Source organism: Protopterus annectens, chromosome 1.part0, assembly GCF_019279795.1.
Source record: "Protopterus annectens isolate FY-2018-M chromosome 1.part0, PAN1.0, whole genome shotgun sequence".
NCBI lineage: Eukaryota > Metazoa > Chordata > Ceratodontiformes > Protopteridae > Protopterus > Protopterus annectens.
Genome location: NC_056725.1, coordinates 466697746 through 466712494, shown reverse-complemented (window position 1 = coordinate 466712494; position 14749 = coordinate 466697746). Strand labels below are relative to the sequence as shown.

Here is a 14749-nt window from a genome sequence, read left to right as displayed (position 1 = left end):
CTTTGGAATCCGGCCGACTGCAGGGCTGCCTGACGACAGGACAACCCACTTGTTATGACTGCAGATGCTATCCAGTTCGGACATCTACATTTATGGTAGGTACAAAACTGTACTTTTTGCTTACAAGATGCCGTCAGAGACTCCGACTTCGCATTTAGTTAAGAAACGGAAGGACAAGGACCGACACACGTGGGCCGCGGTTTCGGCTGAAACCACGGTCAGGCCTACCGCGAGTGTGTCTGTCTCGGCTGAAACTGAGTCCTTGGTACTTCCGATTACAGAAACCACACAACCGACTACCTCAGCCCCGGAGGCCCCGGCCGAGTCGGTTATTGAATTACCTACTGAAACTGGTGTCCAGGAACCTTCCGACACCATTCCTTTAGACAAGTCTACTCCTGCACGTGGTGCGGCCAGACCTCCTGCATCCATGTCCATTAAGGCTTTCTCTAGGGCTAAAGCTGCTAAACTTTCTAAAGCTTTGCCTCCCAAGGTTACCTCTCAGAGACCCTCTACTGGCTCACAGATTCTTAGCTTAGCAGAGGATCTTATCTCCTTAATTAGAGGTTCTCAACCTCATCCGGACAGGGGCTCTCAACTACCTCCAGACAAAAGGCCCAGGGTTGAGCCCTCTGACCCCCACTCCTCAGATGAGTCCACTGATGGCTCTACTCTGACCACCAGGAGGAGGCTTATTCGGCCACGAGGATTCTGATGCTGAAGAATCTATTCCCGCGGCCTCCCCTCCTGAAGAGTTTTCCTTTGGAGAGACATTACACTCTGAGAGAACATTTTCAATGGCAGGGTCAGGAATTCTCCTGATTCTAGAAAGAGATTAAGGACCTTTTTACATTTACCTCAGCATAGGCCTTTAGCTATACCTCCTGTTTTGAATGTCATTGATGATGTGTACTCTGATGCTAGTACAGCCCCTGACTCTTTCCCTCCGGCTCCTGCCAAACCTGATAGGTACTACAGGGTCCCAGACTCACATCTACACCTGTACAAAGGCCCACTCTGCTGATCCAGAAACTATTTCCCAGGGCCCAAAGGGGTTGCAGCTGCCACTGCTTGAAATCCTCTACCCTCTGAAAGGGAGTCCAGAGCCTTAGAGAGATGGGGTAAGAAAGTGTATACTTCTGCAACTCTTTCCATGAGGGCATTAATTTGTCAATTTCATATGATACAGTACCAAGAGTATTTGTTAGATGAATTGCATAAGAAACTGTCTTCTGAACCCCTTGATCGCAAATCCCTTCAGGATCTGGTACATAACTCCCAGCAGGTTAGTAACCATTTCTTGCAGTGTGGTTATGATGCATTGGAAGCTTCATGTAGGTCAGCTATGACAGGTGCAGTCATACGTAGGCATGCCTGGCTGAAGGAACAATCTCTGCCAGACCATGTTAAAGCTAAGCTTTTGGATGCTCCTATGGAAAAGCAAAGATTATTTGGTTCCACGGCTCAAGAGGTCTTAAAGAAATTTGAAGAAAAGGCAAAATCTGTGCAAACAGTCAAAGGCTTTCTGCAAGTCCAACCACCGAGATTCAGCAGAAATTGGCCTACTAAGAATTGGTCCTTTCCGGACTCAGACAGATGTCAGAGAGGCAGGAATAGGCGTGCCAGAGGTAGAGGGCAAGCTAGAGGCTCCTACAGAGGCCGTCAATGGCAGCCTCCCAACCAGAGAGGTAGTGCAGGAACTACAACTGCTACACCAGGACAGACTCAATGACTTTGTTTTGACTCCGCCGACCAGGGCTCAATTAGAAGCACCTTTGGGCGGAAAGCTTTCTTTATTTTCAAGAAATTGGCACAGCATTACAAGGGACACATGGACACTGCAAATAGACAAAGGATACAGGTTCCATTTCCACACATTACCAAAAAGAAAAGTCATGCCAGACCTGCCACCAAATCAGAGGGCAGAGGCTTTGAAACAAATTTCCAACTTAATACAAATGAAAGCTATAGAAAAGGTACCTCTTTCAGAACAAGGCCAAGGATTTTACTCCAGATTATTCCTTGTTCCAAGAAAAGAAAATCAATGGAGGCCTATTCTCGACTTGTCTGCACTGAATACTTACCTCATTGTGCCAAAATTCAAAATGCTGACTCTACAGCAACTCCTTCCCATGCTGGGCAAGGGGTCTTGGCTGGTGACTCTAGACCTCAAGGAGGCATACCTGCATGTCCCTATCAGACAAAGTTGCAGAAGACTCCTCAGATTTCTTGCAGGGTCAGAGCATTATCAATTCTCAGCATTGCCCTTTGGCTTATCTGCTGCGCCCAGAGTATTCACGAAATGCCTGGCATCAGTAATTGCACACTGCAGACTTCAGGGGATTCAAATTTACCCATATCTGGACGACTGCCTTATACAAGCGGACAGCAAGCAAACTTTGTTAAAGGACTTGGATTATGCCATCCACCAACTGCAGGCCTTGGGATATACAGTCAACATCCACAAATCAAGACTCGTTCCATCCCAAAGAATAACTTTTCTGGGTGTGGATCTCGACACAACCACCCAAATGGCCTTTCTCACAGAAGAAAAACAAAAACTACCGGATTACTTCAAGAATCTGACCAGACAAACTCAGCTGACTGCAAGGAAAATCCTGCAGGCCCTGGGTTACATGGCATCTTGCATTCTTCTGATTCCACAAGCAAGGCTGCATATGAGAAAATTACAATGGTACCTAAGGAGTTTATGGACTCAGCACAGTCACAGCTTAGAAACTTTGATACAACTCATTCCATGCCTTCAAAAAGAATTTCTGTGGTGGGCTCAAGCCTGCCAGTCGAACAGTGGGTTGCCCTTCAGCAAGCCAAAAGCCAACCAAACCGTCACTACGGACGCTTCAGACCAAGGTTGGGGAGCACACATGGAGGGCAGATGTATCCAAGGGCTATGGTCACAAAGAGCTGCATGCACATAAACCAAAAGGAAATGCTGGCAGTGATACACGCAATAGAGGCCTTCAAACTTTTTCTTCATCAAGGCCACCTACTCATAAGGACAGACAACACCACAGTTATGTGGTACGTAAACAAGCAAGGAGGCACCCATTCCTACCCTCTTTGCAGACTGGCAATGAACCTATGGGAACTTTCCCTGAAACTCAATATACAGCTGCAGTCCCAGTTCGTGCCAGGGAAAGACAATATACTGGCAGACAGCTTAAGCAGAAATACCATGGATGCACACGAATGGATGCTGCACCCAGACATCATCTTACTCATAACACAATCATGGGGAAGGCCGGAAATAGATGTGTTCGCTTCCCCCCACAATCATCAACTGAAGAAATTCTGCTCAAGGACATACCACCCACAAGCATGGAAAGTGGACGCTCTCTCTCTGTCAGCTGGAAAGCTCTAACAGTGTATGCTTTTCCACCCCTCCCATTAATGACCGAGGTCTTACTGAAGATCAGGACAGAGCAGCCCAGAGTAATTCTGATAGCTCCAAACTGGCCAAGACAGCACTGGTACCCACTGTTAAAGAGCATGTCACAGACGAAACCGTGGCCTCTCCCCCTATGGCCACTTCTACTGACACAGCACAATTTCAAGACTCTGCATTCCAACCTGAAAACCTTGCAGCTAACTGCCTGGAAAATACCATGACTCCTCCTCAGGATAAGCTATCCCAGAGAGTGAAGGATATTATTATGGAAGCTCGCCGGCCTTCCACAAGGAAGGCATATTCAGCAAAATGGAAAAGATTTCACACTTGGAACACAACAAAGGGCCTAGATGCGACAGTGATGAACATGGCACATATACTGGAATATTTGGCAGAATTGTTCCACAACGGCCTGTCTTACTCTTCCATTAAGATACATGCCTCAGCAATTTCAGCAGAATACAATGTTAATCCACCTGTCTTCTCTCATCCTCTCCTGAGACAGTTTCTAAGAGGAATCAAAAACATCAATCCTCCAAGGAAACCACCTCTACCTTCTTGGGACCTTAACTTCGTGTTGGAAAAACTAACACTTCCTCCCTTTGAACCAGCAGCATCTGCAGATCTACAGTTTCTGTCTTGGAAAACTGCCTTCCTTCTGGCCATAACCTCAGCAAGAAGAGTATCTGAGTTACAAGCTCTGGCAGTACAGCCATTTCTTATCTTTCATCAGGACAGAGTTTCATTGAGAACCAATCCTACATTTATGCCAAAGGTGGTATCCAGGGTATCTTTGAACCAAGCTATTCACTTGCCTACTTTCTTCCCACAACCACAAAATAAAGGGGAGAAACTTCTGCACACCCTGGACATACACAGACAGTTGCGCTACTACTTGGACAGAACTAAAAGTTACAGAAAGACTGACCAGCTGTTTGTAGTATATGCTGCTGGGGCACAAGGAAAAGCAATTTCCAAACAGACAATTTCAAAATGGATAGGAAATTGCATTCGTTTTTGTTACTCCTTTCATGGAAAAACTGTGCCAGCTAACATTAGACCTCATTCCACGAGAGCCACAGCCACCACCACAGCCTTCCTAAGAGGGGTGGCTACCAAGGACATTTTAGAAGCTGCTACATGGAGCTCCGTGCATACATTTGCCACGCATTACAATTTACCTTTATACTCCAGATCCAGAGCAATCAGGCTTTGCTGCGACAGTCCTGCAGGGTATCTTAGCTACACCATTCTTTACTTAGTACCTCCACCCCCCAGATTGGCTATTGTATTCTACCCATATGTGATGACTGCAGATGCATCCTTGAAGGACATAGTACAGTTTTGTACCTACCATAAATGTAGATGTCCGATAGGTATGCATCTGCAGTCAGGTTTACCCTCCTTCCCCTCTGTGGTATACTTCTTGGGTACTTACCCCTCTTATAGCTAGCTGGGGGGATCTATTATGGTGTATTTGTTTTTATAGTACTGTGCATGTTTGGATTTGTTTTTACAATGCATATCTCCAAATTTTAGCCTTCCTTAGAGGGCACCTGGCATCTGGGGCAAGAAAAACTGAGGAAAATGGCGTCGGCTGATGCTTTTATACCCCAGATGCTCTGACGTCGGGGAAAGTGTGACATCAGCCGAGGCCAGACCCAGACTTTGGAATCTGGACGACCGAAGGGCTGCCTGAGGCAGGACAACCCATATGTGATGACTGCAGATGCATACCTATCGGACATCTACATTTATGGTAGGTACAAAACTGTACTTTTTGTACCTACCATAAATGTAGATGTTCGAGTGTACACCCTGCTGCAGTCCAGGTTACCCTTCCTCCATCCCCTCTGACCTAACTAAAACCTTTCAATACCTTTGTGATGTATTTGTTTACAGCTGGAGGGATGTTGTGATTGTGCTAAACTTTTTAGATTGGTACTAATTACTGACCACCCTTTTGGGGGCACCTGACATCTGAGGCAAGAAAAACTGAAGAAAATGGCGTCTGATGAATCATATATACCCCTGGCGCACTGATGTCAGGGAAGAAGCGACAGCAACCGACGCCGGACGAAGACTTTGGAATTCAGGCCGACTGCGGGGACCGCCTGACGACAGGATAACCCAAGTGTGATGACTGCAGCAGGGTGTACACTCGAACATCTACATTTATGGTAGGTACAAAACTGTACTTTACTTGGAGTTCTGTTCACACCTTTACAAAGCATTACCATTTGCCTCTCTACTCTAAGTCCAGGGCAGTCTTTGCCACTGCAGTGCTGCAGGGCCTTATCGCCTCACCTAATGCTGTTTAGCTCCAGCCTCCCAACCATAGCTTTGGGATTCTATCCAAATGTAATGACTTTAACAGTGAAACACTAAGAACATAGTGCAGTTGTGTACACTTGCCATAAATGTAGATGTTCGAGTGTATTCACTGTTGCAGTCCATGTTACCCTCCCGCCACCCCCCTGTCATTCTACAGTTTTTCTCTCCTTCTCTATCTTCTACAACCTATGTGGTGTATTTGCTTGTAGATGAAGGTAAACTTTATTTTGATGCATGTATATATATAAATATTTATAATATTGCTACCTTTTGGGGGGCTCCTGACATCGGGGGCAAGAAAAACGAAAATGGCATCGGCTGCATGTTTTATACCCCCTGACGTCATGGAAGAGAAGATGGCAACTGATGCAGGACCCAAGACTTTGGAATTCAGGCTGAGGGCAACCTGCCAGCAGATTGCCCAAATGTAATGACTGCAACAGTGAATACACTCTAACATCTGCATTTTATGGTAAGTGTACACATCTGTACTTTCTCTGCACTTCCCTTTGGCTTATCTACTGCACCCAGGGTATTCACAAAATGCATGGCTCCAGCCATTGCATACTGCCGGCAGAGAAATATTCAAATTTACCCGTACTTGGACAACTGCCTGATTCAGGCAGACATCCAGGAATTGCTGCTTCAGCACCTTGCATTTGTAAAACGCCTTCTCACTTCTTTGGGAAACACCATCAACTAAAGGAATCACAACTGGTGCCCAGTCAAAAGATTGTCTTTCTGGGAGCAAGCTTGAACACAACTTCCCAGATGGCATTTCTCACTTCAGAAAAACAAGTCTATCTGACAGACTATTTCAAGAAAATGGCCACCAGAACCCAGCTAACTGCAAGAAAAATACTGCAAGCCCTAGGGTTCATGACCTCATGTGTTCTGCTAATTCCATATGCAAGAATGCATATGAGGAAACTTCAATGGTACTTAAAAAGTCTTTGGTGCCAACATTCTCAGGCCCTGAAGCAGTCATTCCTATCATACCTTGGCTGAGAGTAGAGTTCCTTTGGTGGGTAGAAGCATGCAACCACAACAAGGGACTGCATTTTACTCTACCCCACACCACCCAAATCCTGACCACAGGCTCATCAGACTATGCATGGGGGGCCCACATGGTTGGCAAATGCATTCAGGGCCACTGGAGCCCAAGCCAAATTCTCGGAAAAGCTAGCTGTACAGAATGCTCTGACAGCTTTCAGATACCTAATCCTTCCAGGGCAACTGCCGATAAAAACAGAACTCAGTTATGTGGTACATAAACGAGCAGGGGGAGCCCAGTCTTACCCATTCTGCAGTGTAGTCATGACTGTGGAGCACAGCGTTGGACAACCAAGTCCATCTACAAGCTCAATTCCTGCCAGGACAACAAAATTTACTGGCAGACAACTTAAGCGGAAATCTCCTAGACCCACACGAGTGGAAATTGGATTCCAGCACTTTCAACCTCCTGATCCAGAGGTTGGGGACCCCAGAGGTGTATCTCTTTGTATCCCCCCACAACCACAAGTTAAGCAAATTCTTCAGCAGGAACCCTCACAGCAGGGCCTGGAAAGTGTATGCCCTATCCTTTCAATGGGAAAACTTCTCAATCTACGCCTTCCCCCACTGCCCCTTCTCTCGAGTACTACTCAAGATAAAAAAAAGACAGGCCAAGGACAATTCTGATTGCTGCAGACTGGCCACGCCAGCACTGGTACTCACTCCTGTGCAGCCTGATAACGTTGCCAGCCTGACACCTACACCAGACCCCTACCCTGCTGTCATAGCAGGAGGGACAGATTTTGCATCCACAATTGCAAACCCTAAATCATGCAGCCTGGTTTATTCCTTGAATACTCCACCAGCAACCCTAAATAAACAGGTGCTGGATGTCATTCTTAAAGCCGGAAGACCTAGTACTAGGAAATCCTATGCGGAAAAGTGGAAAAGATATTGTTCTTGGATTCAGTCTAAAGGAAAGGACACAGCTGTCCCCTCCTTACCTCTAATCCTGGATTACCTAGCAGAGCTACCCCACAGAGGCCTATCCTTCTCTTCCATTAAGATTCATGCCTCTGCCATTTCATCTCATTAGAACACTGAGCCACCTCTATTTTCTCACCCTCTCATCAAACAGTTCCTCAGAGGGACTAATAACTTAAGCCCCCCTAAGGAGAGCACCCTCCCCTGCTTGGGACCTTAACTTTGTACTGGAAAAGCTCACACTTCCCCATTTTGAACCTACTGCTTCAGCAGAGTTAAAATCCTCTCTTGGAAAACAGCCTTGCTTCTAGCCATCATTTCAGCTAGAAGAGTGTCTAAGCTACAGGCACTGATGGCTGTGGAACCCTTTATTATCTTCCATGCTGACAGGGTTTCCCTCAGGACTAACCCGTCCTTTATGCCTAAGTTGGTGTCCAGTGTGGCCTTAAACCAGTCCATCCTTTTGCCAACCTTCTTCCCTAAACCCTCAGAATAAAGGGGAAAGGATCCTGCACTCTTTGGACGTGCACAGACAGCTCAGGTTCTACCTTGATAGGACTAAGCCTTTCAGAAAATCTGACCAGCTGCTAGTCAGCTTTGCAACAGGGGCAGAGGGGAAGGCTATTTCTGAACAAACCATTTCCAAATGGATAGCACACTGCATCCATTTCTGCTACAAGCACCATGGAAAACCAACCCTCAAGGTGTCTGAACACATTTCACTAGGGCTAATTCTACCTCTACAGCATTTCTCAGGGGAGTCCCTACCAGGGACATTCTGGAAGCTGCAACCTGGAGTTCTGTACACACCTTCACCAAGCATTACCACTTGCCTATCTTTTCCAAAATCAGGACAGGATTTGCTACAGCAATCTTGCAGGGTCTACTAGCCAGCCCTAACTCTTCTTGACTGCTTCCACCCTTCCTCAGCTTTGGGGATCAACCCACATGTGATGACTGCAACTGTGAAACACGAAGAACATAGTACAGTTGTGTACACTTACGTAGATGTTCGAGTCTATTCACTGTTGCAGTCCTGGTTTCCTTCCCTCCAGCCCCCTGTTTTTCTCTTTCTATCTCTCCTCTCTATAGCTATTCCTAACGGTATTGGTTTTTAAATTTTGCTGGTGGTGGTTTCCACACTATATACTAGTTCCCTGTTTGGGGCAAGAAAAATTGATGTAATGGCATCGGCTGCCTGTTTTTATACCCCTGATGTGGAAGAAGCGACAGCATCTGAGACAGAAATACTAAGACTCTGGTATTTGGGCCGACTGAGGGCTTACCTGCAGGCAGATAACCAAAGTGTGATGACTGCAACAGTGAATACACTCTAACATCTACATTTATGGTAAGTGTACACAACTGTACTTTTTCCTTTTCTGGTTCAGAAATAGCCAAACCAGTATCTAAAATTACTGATGAAATGGTTGACTGATCTTATTACCTTTGTTTATGAGAAAGTGGGTTTGCCTTTACCAAAGCCTTGAAGATCCCTTTCCATGAGGTCTATGGCAGCTTATTCAGCCTTTTTGTATAGAACTTCCTTGGATGGTATGTGTAGCTGCTGTTTGTCGTAATCCTCATACATTTATTGCTCATTGCAAATTGGATCTGGTCTCTAGAGGAAGAGCAGCCTTTAGTTCAGCTGTGCTCCGGGATATCCTTCCTTAGAGTCCTTCCGGGATATAGGTGGCTGGGGACTCTGTCCCAACTTTTAAGGAATGAATGAAGGTGACATCATGTAAAACAGTTATGTACTCACCATACTGTTCCATTTGTATTGTCCATTTTCTTTCTTCAACTTCCCACCCACCTACTCCTCCTTGTTTTACTCCTGGAGAGATCAAAGAGTATTGGAGAATTCTCTGTTTCTTGTTTGAGCTTCAATTTCCATTCTTTTCTTCATTTCCACTGCTCTGTATATCTATGGGCAGGCAACTAGAGCTGAGGTATGTTAGGTGCCGGGGGTTGCCTCACTCTCACTGGGTTTAATGACCACAAGCTTTAGATAGATTAAGCAGTGTCTTTCTGAATTGTTAATAATTGCATTTGTTCCTGCCATGAGCAATGTAGAACCTATACACTTGACCTCTAAAGAGTTGTCAGCCCAGGGCATTTTCAGACTCTGCTGCCCTCCCCCCTTACATTGTTTTCATAAACAGTGTCTATGCCATAGCTACTGTTGTCTTTTTTTTTTTTTGTACTTAACACAAACAATGTAAGCTGGCTGTAGTTTGGCATCCTTTGGCAGTGATGGATTTATTTTTGCATCCTTTGGCACTGCTGGTGCCCATCTAGTTTTGATTGGATTGACTTGCATCTCCACCCCCATAAGGAATCTGCTTCTAGTTCTATTCCTGTATTCAGGAACCTACCTGAAAAGTGTTTGGCAATTTGATAAAAAAGCACCTTCTCCTAACTGCACTGTATCCTCATTTTCACTTGCCCTTCCCTCTACTCTCCCCTCCCTTATGCTAACTACGCTGTACCCCTTTGTCACTCACCCTTTCCTCCACTTATTCCCCTTATTCTAATTTTGCACTCTAATCCTTCTTCCGCTTACTGATCCCTCCTACCCCCCTAATCTTCTCTTGATTCTTCCCATGTTCTCCACCTTTAGAACTTGATGTCTTTTGACTTTATTCTTTTTATTTGACCCTCTTCTAAGACTTCATTTTCCCCATCAGATCTTACTTTATACATTATCCTAGCACATCATAAAAGTACTGTACATATCAAAATAGTCCTATAGTATGCTTTTTTCCTAAACAGTGTTTAAACTGAATTTCTTATCATTCAATTACTGTATACACCAAAGCTATATTTCTACACTATACTGTTTTCTTAGCCAGTGTAAATTACAGTGACATATGTTCATGTGTATGTGTAATTTCTTTATTGCTTAGTGTTAGAAGCTTTTTTTTCCTTGACCTTTTCTGAAAATGGGCAGCAACCCAATTGGACTTTCCTAGTAAACAAATGTCATAAATATAGTGATGTCTGTGATTAACCCATTAGTTATTGATTTGAGACTGAGCTGTTGTGACAGATTACAACCTGTACTCCTTCCCACATTGCTTTGATTAAGGGAGACCCTTCCATTTTTCTTGTGGTTACATTTTTTTTAATGTAGGTTTACAGGAGGAATTTCTGGCAAATAGACTGAAAACGAGTTGGAGGAGGATCCCTTATTTGATATTCTTTGTGTTTCACTGTTGCAGTCATTACATTCAGGGTAATCTGCTGGCAGGTTGCCCTCAATCAGCCTGATTAACAAAGTCTTGGGTCCTGCGTCGATTGCTGTCCTGTCTTCCATGACGTCAGGTCATCAGAAGTAAAAAAAAAAAACATGAAGCCGATGCCATTACACCAGTATTTCTTGCCGCGCGGTGCCCGAAGCAGTTCGCAAGTGCCGGCCGACTCCTGAAATTTTCGTTTGAGTTTCAGAACCAAAGTCTTCAACTAAAAGCTAAGTACCCCATTGGGGAAACTTTTTCTTGCTCCTTATGGATATCAGTAAAAGTTAATAATTGCATTACTTGTGGGAAGCAAATACCTCATAAGGATTTTCATTTGTACTGTGTTCCTTGCCCTAGGCCCTGACCACGACGTAACTTGCTGTCAGTTTTGTGGTTTATTTAATCAGCGCACTATCCGTCGTCGGTACATTTTTGCATCTAAATATTTCGGTTCTCGGTTTAATTATCCAGAAATGACGTCGGTTAGCCATCCATCTACCGGAATACCGAAACAAACGCAAAGAAAAAGACAGAGACAGGCCGTTGAGGTCCAAAACTGCTGACGACTCTTCTAAGCCAGCCGCCAGTTCACCGGTACTCAGTGAGGCGCTTTCACAGCCCCTGATACCCGCTACTTCTGATTTGCAGGCCTCTATTGAGACCCATTCGGAGTCCGGTATGCCGTGAGATGCTTCACATATGGAACCCCCAGATATGTCTACCTTGGATAGGTCCGGAGCCGCTGAACAGGCACTGGCTTCTGAGGATGTGTTTAGGCCTATAGACGTGCATATTAAACTGACTCCAATTTCAATACTAAGGCCTAAATCTCGATCTATGTCTAGAAAACTGACGCTCAGGCCCCTATGCCTAAAAAACAGATGATCAGAATGGCTAAAATTTTAATTACTCTAATCAGGGGTATTCAACCCCCCCCCCCCCCCAAAAAAAAAAGAGGACTAGGATTGAACTTGACTATGAATCTTCTGAACAGGGCTCTGTTTCTTCTGACACTTCAAATGATCTGGATTTGTCCATACCTACTTATGAGGACTCTGATGTAGTGGATTCCATTCCCTCTGCTTCTCCACCTGAGGATTTCTCTTTTGAAGAAACTCTACATTCCTTAAAGGAGCATTTCCACTGGGAAATTCAGGATTTCTCTGAATCCAAAATGAGGCTTAGGTATTTCCTTCTTCCTCAGCATAGGCCTTTGGCTATACCTCCTGTACTAGACATTGTTGATGTGTTTTCGGATTCCAGTATGGCCCCTGATTCCTTACCTCCAGCCCCTAGCAAACCAGACAGGTACTACAGGGTTCCTGAGTCCCACAAATTCCTTTTCAAAAATCCTGTTGCGGACCCTGAAACCATTTCTCAGGGCCCCAAGGGCATTAAGGCTTCTACTGCTAAAAATCCTACCCCTTCTGATAGAAACTCCAGGACGCTGGATAGATGGGGTAAAAAGGTTTATACTTCTGCAACTTTAGCAATCAGGGCTTTAAACTGTCAGTTCATATGCTAAAATATCAACAGCATATCATGGGACTGCTTAAACAGAAAATTATGTTGATTTCTGACTGGAGAATAAATATTTACAGGATTTATTGCATTCAGCTGAACAAGTTGGCAAACATACTTTGCAAAGTGGTTTTGATTTTTTAGAGGCCTCTTGCAGGGCTGCTGTTACTGGGTATGTGCTTAGAAGGCATGCTTGGCTTAAGGAGCAATCTCTGCCTGACCATGTTAAAGCAAAACCTTTGGATGCTCCTTTACAGCAGGACCGCCTGTTTGGCAATAAGGCTGAATGAAGTTCTAAAAATGATGGAAGATGAAGCTAAATCTATGCAAACTGTGAAAGATTTCTTACAAGTACAACCTCCTAGATTTAGTAGGCACTTGCCTACTATGAACTGGTCCTTTCCAGCTCCTTCCAGAGCCACTCCAGCCAAACCCAGACATTCCAAAAGCACCTGGTTTCAGTCCCAAGGGACTTTCAGAACTAAGCAATGGGGTGCTTCCACTTCCAAATCTGGAAACAACAAGGCACCTCCGTATGGTAAAAAGTCTCAATGACTTCCCTCTACAGTTACTAAGCACTTACCTCTTAGCCGCCACTTTGGGGGGGAAACTGGCTCTTTATTCCAGAAACTGGCAACTTATACCCCAGGACAAATGGGTGTTAAATATAGTGTCCCAGGGATACAGATTTCATTTCCACATGCTGCCAACCCTAAACGGGTGGCCAGACCTGCCCCCAAATCAGTGGGCAGAGGCTCAGAACCAAGTACTTTCCCTCCTAAACATGGGGGCTATTCATCTAGTACCAGAAGAGGAAAAGGGACAAGGTTTCTATTCAAGACTTTTCCTGGTTCCCAGAAAAGACTAATCATGGCGTCCAATCCTGGATCTGTCTACTCTTAACAGCTTTCTGGACATTCCAAAATTCAAGATGCTGACTCTCCAGTTATTTCCTATGCTAGACAAGGATGCCTGGTTGGCATCTCTAGATTTAAAAGAGGCTTACCTGCATACCCCAATCAGGGAATCTTGCAGAAGGTACCTAAGCTTCAAAGCAGGCTGCATGCATTATCAGTTTTCTGCACTGCCCTTTGGCTTGTCTACTGCGCCCAGGGTATTCACAAAGTGCCTGGCTCCAGTAATTGCATTTTGCAGGCAAAGAAATATTCAAATATATCCATACATGGACGATTGTCTAATTCAGGCAGATAACCAGGCCATTATTCTAAAACATCTGGCGTTTGTAAAAAAAGAGTTCTAACTTGTCTTGGTACACCATAAAAGAAAAGAAATCACAACTGGTACCCTCTCAAAAAATTACATTCCTGGGTGCAAGCTTGAATACAACTGCCCAGATGGCTTTCTTAACGCCAGAAAAACAAATTCATTTGGTGACTGACTTCAAACAGGTGGCCGCAAAAACCCTGCTGTCTGCAAGGCAAATACTGCAAGACTTTGGGTTCATGGCCTCCTGCATTCTTCTAATTCCATATGCAAGACTGCATATGAGGAAACTTTAGTGGTACTTAAAAGGTTTATGGAGTCAACATTGTCACAGCCTGGAAACAATGATTCCCATCATACCTTGCCTGCGCCTAGAGTTCCTATCGTGGGCAGAGGCCTGCCACCAAAACAAGGGACTGCCATTCACACCACCCCCTGCCACCCAAACCCTAACTACAGACGCATCAGACTATGCATGGGGGGCTCATCTGGCAGGGAAGTTTATTCAGGCAAATGGAGTCCAAATCAAATGCACCTTCATATCAATCAAAAAGAAATTCTAGCTGTACAGAATGCTCTTAGTGTTATTTATTGTAAGTTACACTTTCATCTAGGACAGTGCCTCGCCTTCCTCAGGCAAACAGTTAAAAAACTGTTAAAAATATGCTTTTATACAAACAAATTAATGATGTCATTAATTAGCTTTAATTAATGGTTGCTAAAGCAACATGTCAATTCAGCCAAATGACATGCGCGATATTAAAGCTAATACCTTTTGATACAAGACAAGTACTAAACAAATAAAATAACTTCAAAAGATATGTATTCCATTCTCCAGTAAAAATTGCAACTATTATAACAAAATATGAATATATTCTCAAGTTGTATGCATTTAAAATAACCAAATCCATGTAATAAAATATTTGGTTAGATTCTCAACCTAAAAATATTTACTCCATAAAGTAAATAACACAACAAACACTACTTTAAATATACTTAAGCCCACAGTATAATAAACTTACAAAGCTTTTAAAAATTGCCT

At 44.3% G+C, this 14749-nt stretch overlaps 1 protein-coding gene across 2 annotated transcripts in view; it reads left to right on the top strand.

Annotated features, from left to right (window-relative positions):
- Positions 1 to 14749, top strand: part of KDM5C (lysine demethylase 5C) — a gene marked incomplete at its 5' end in the record, with an annotated part of 2556543 nt that overhangs the window by 192539 nt on the left and 2349255 nt on the right.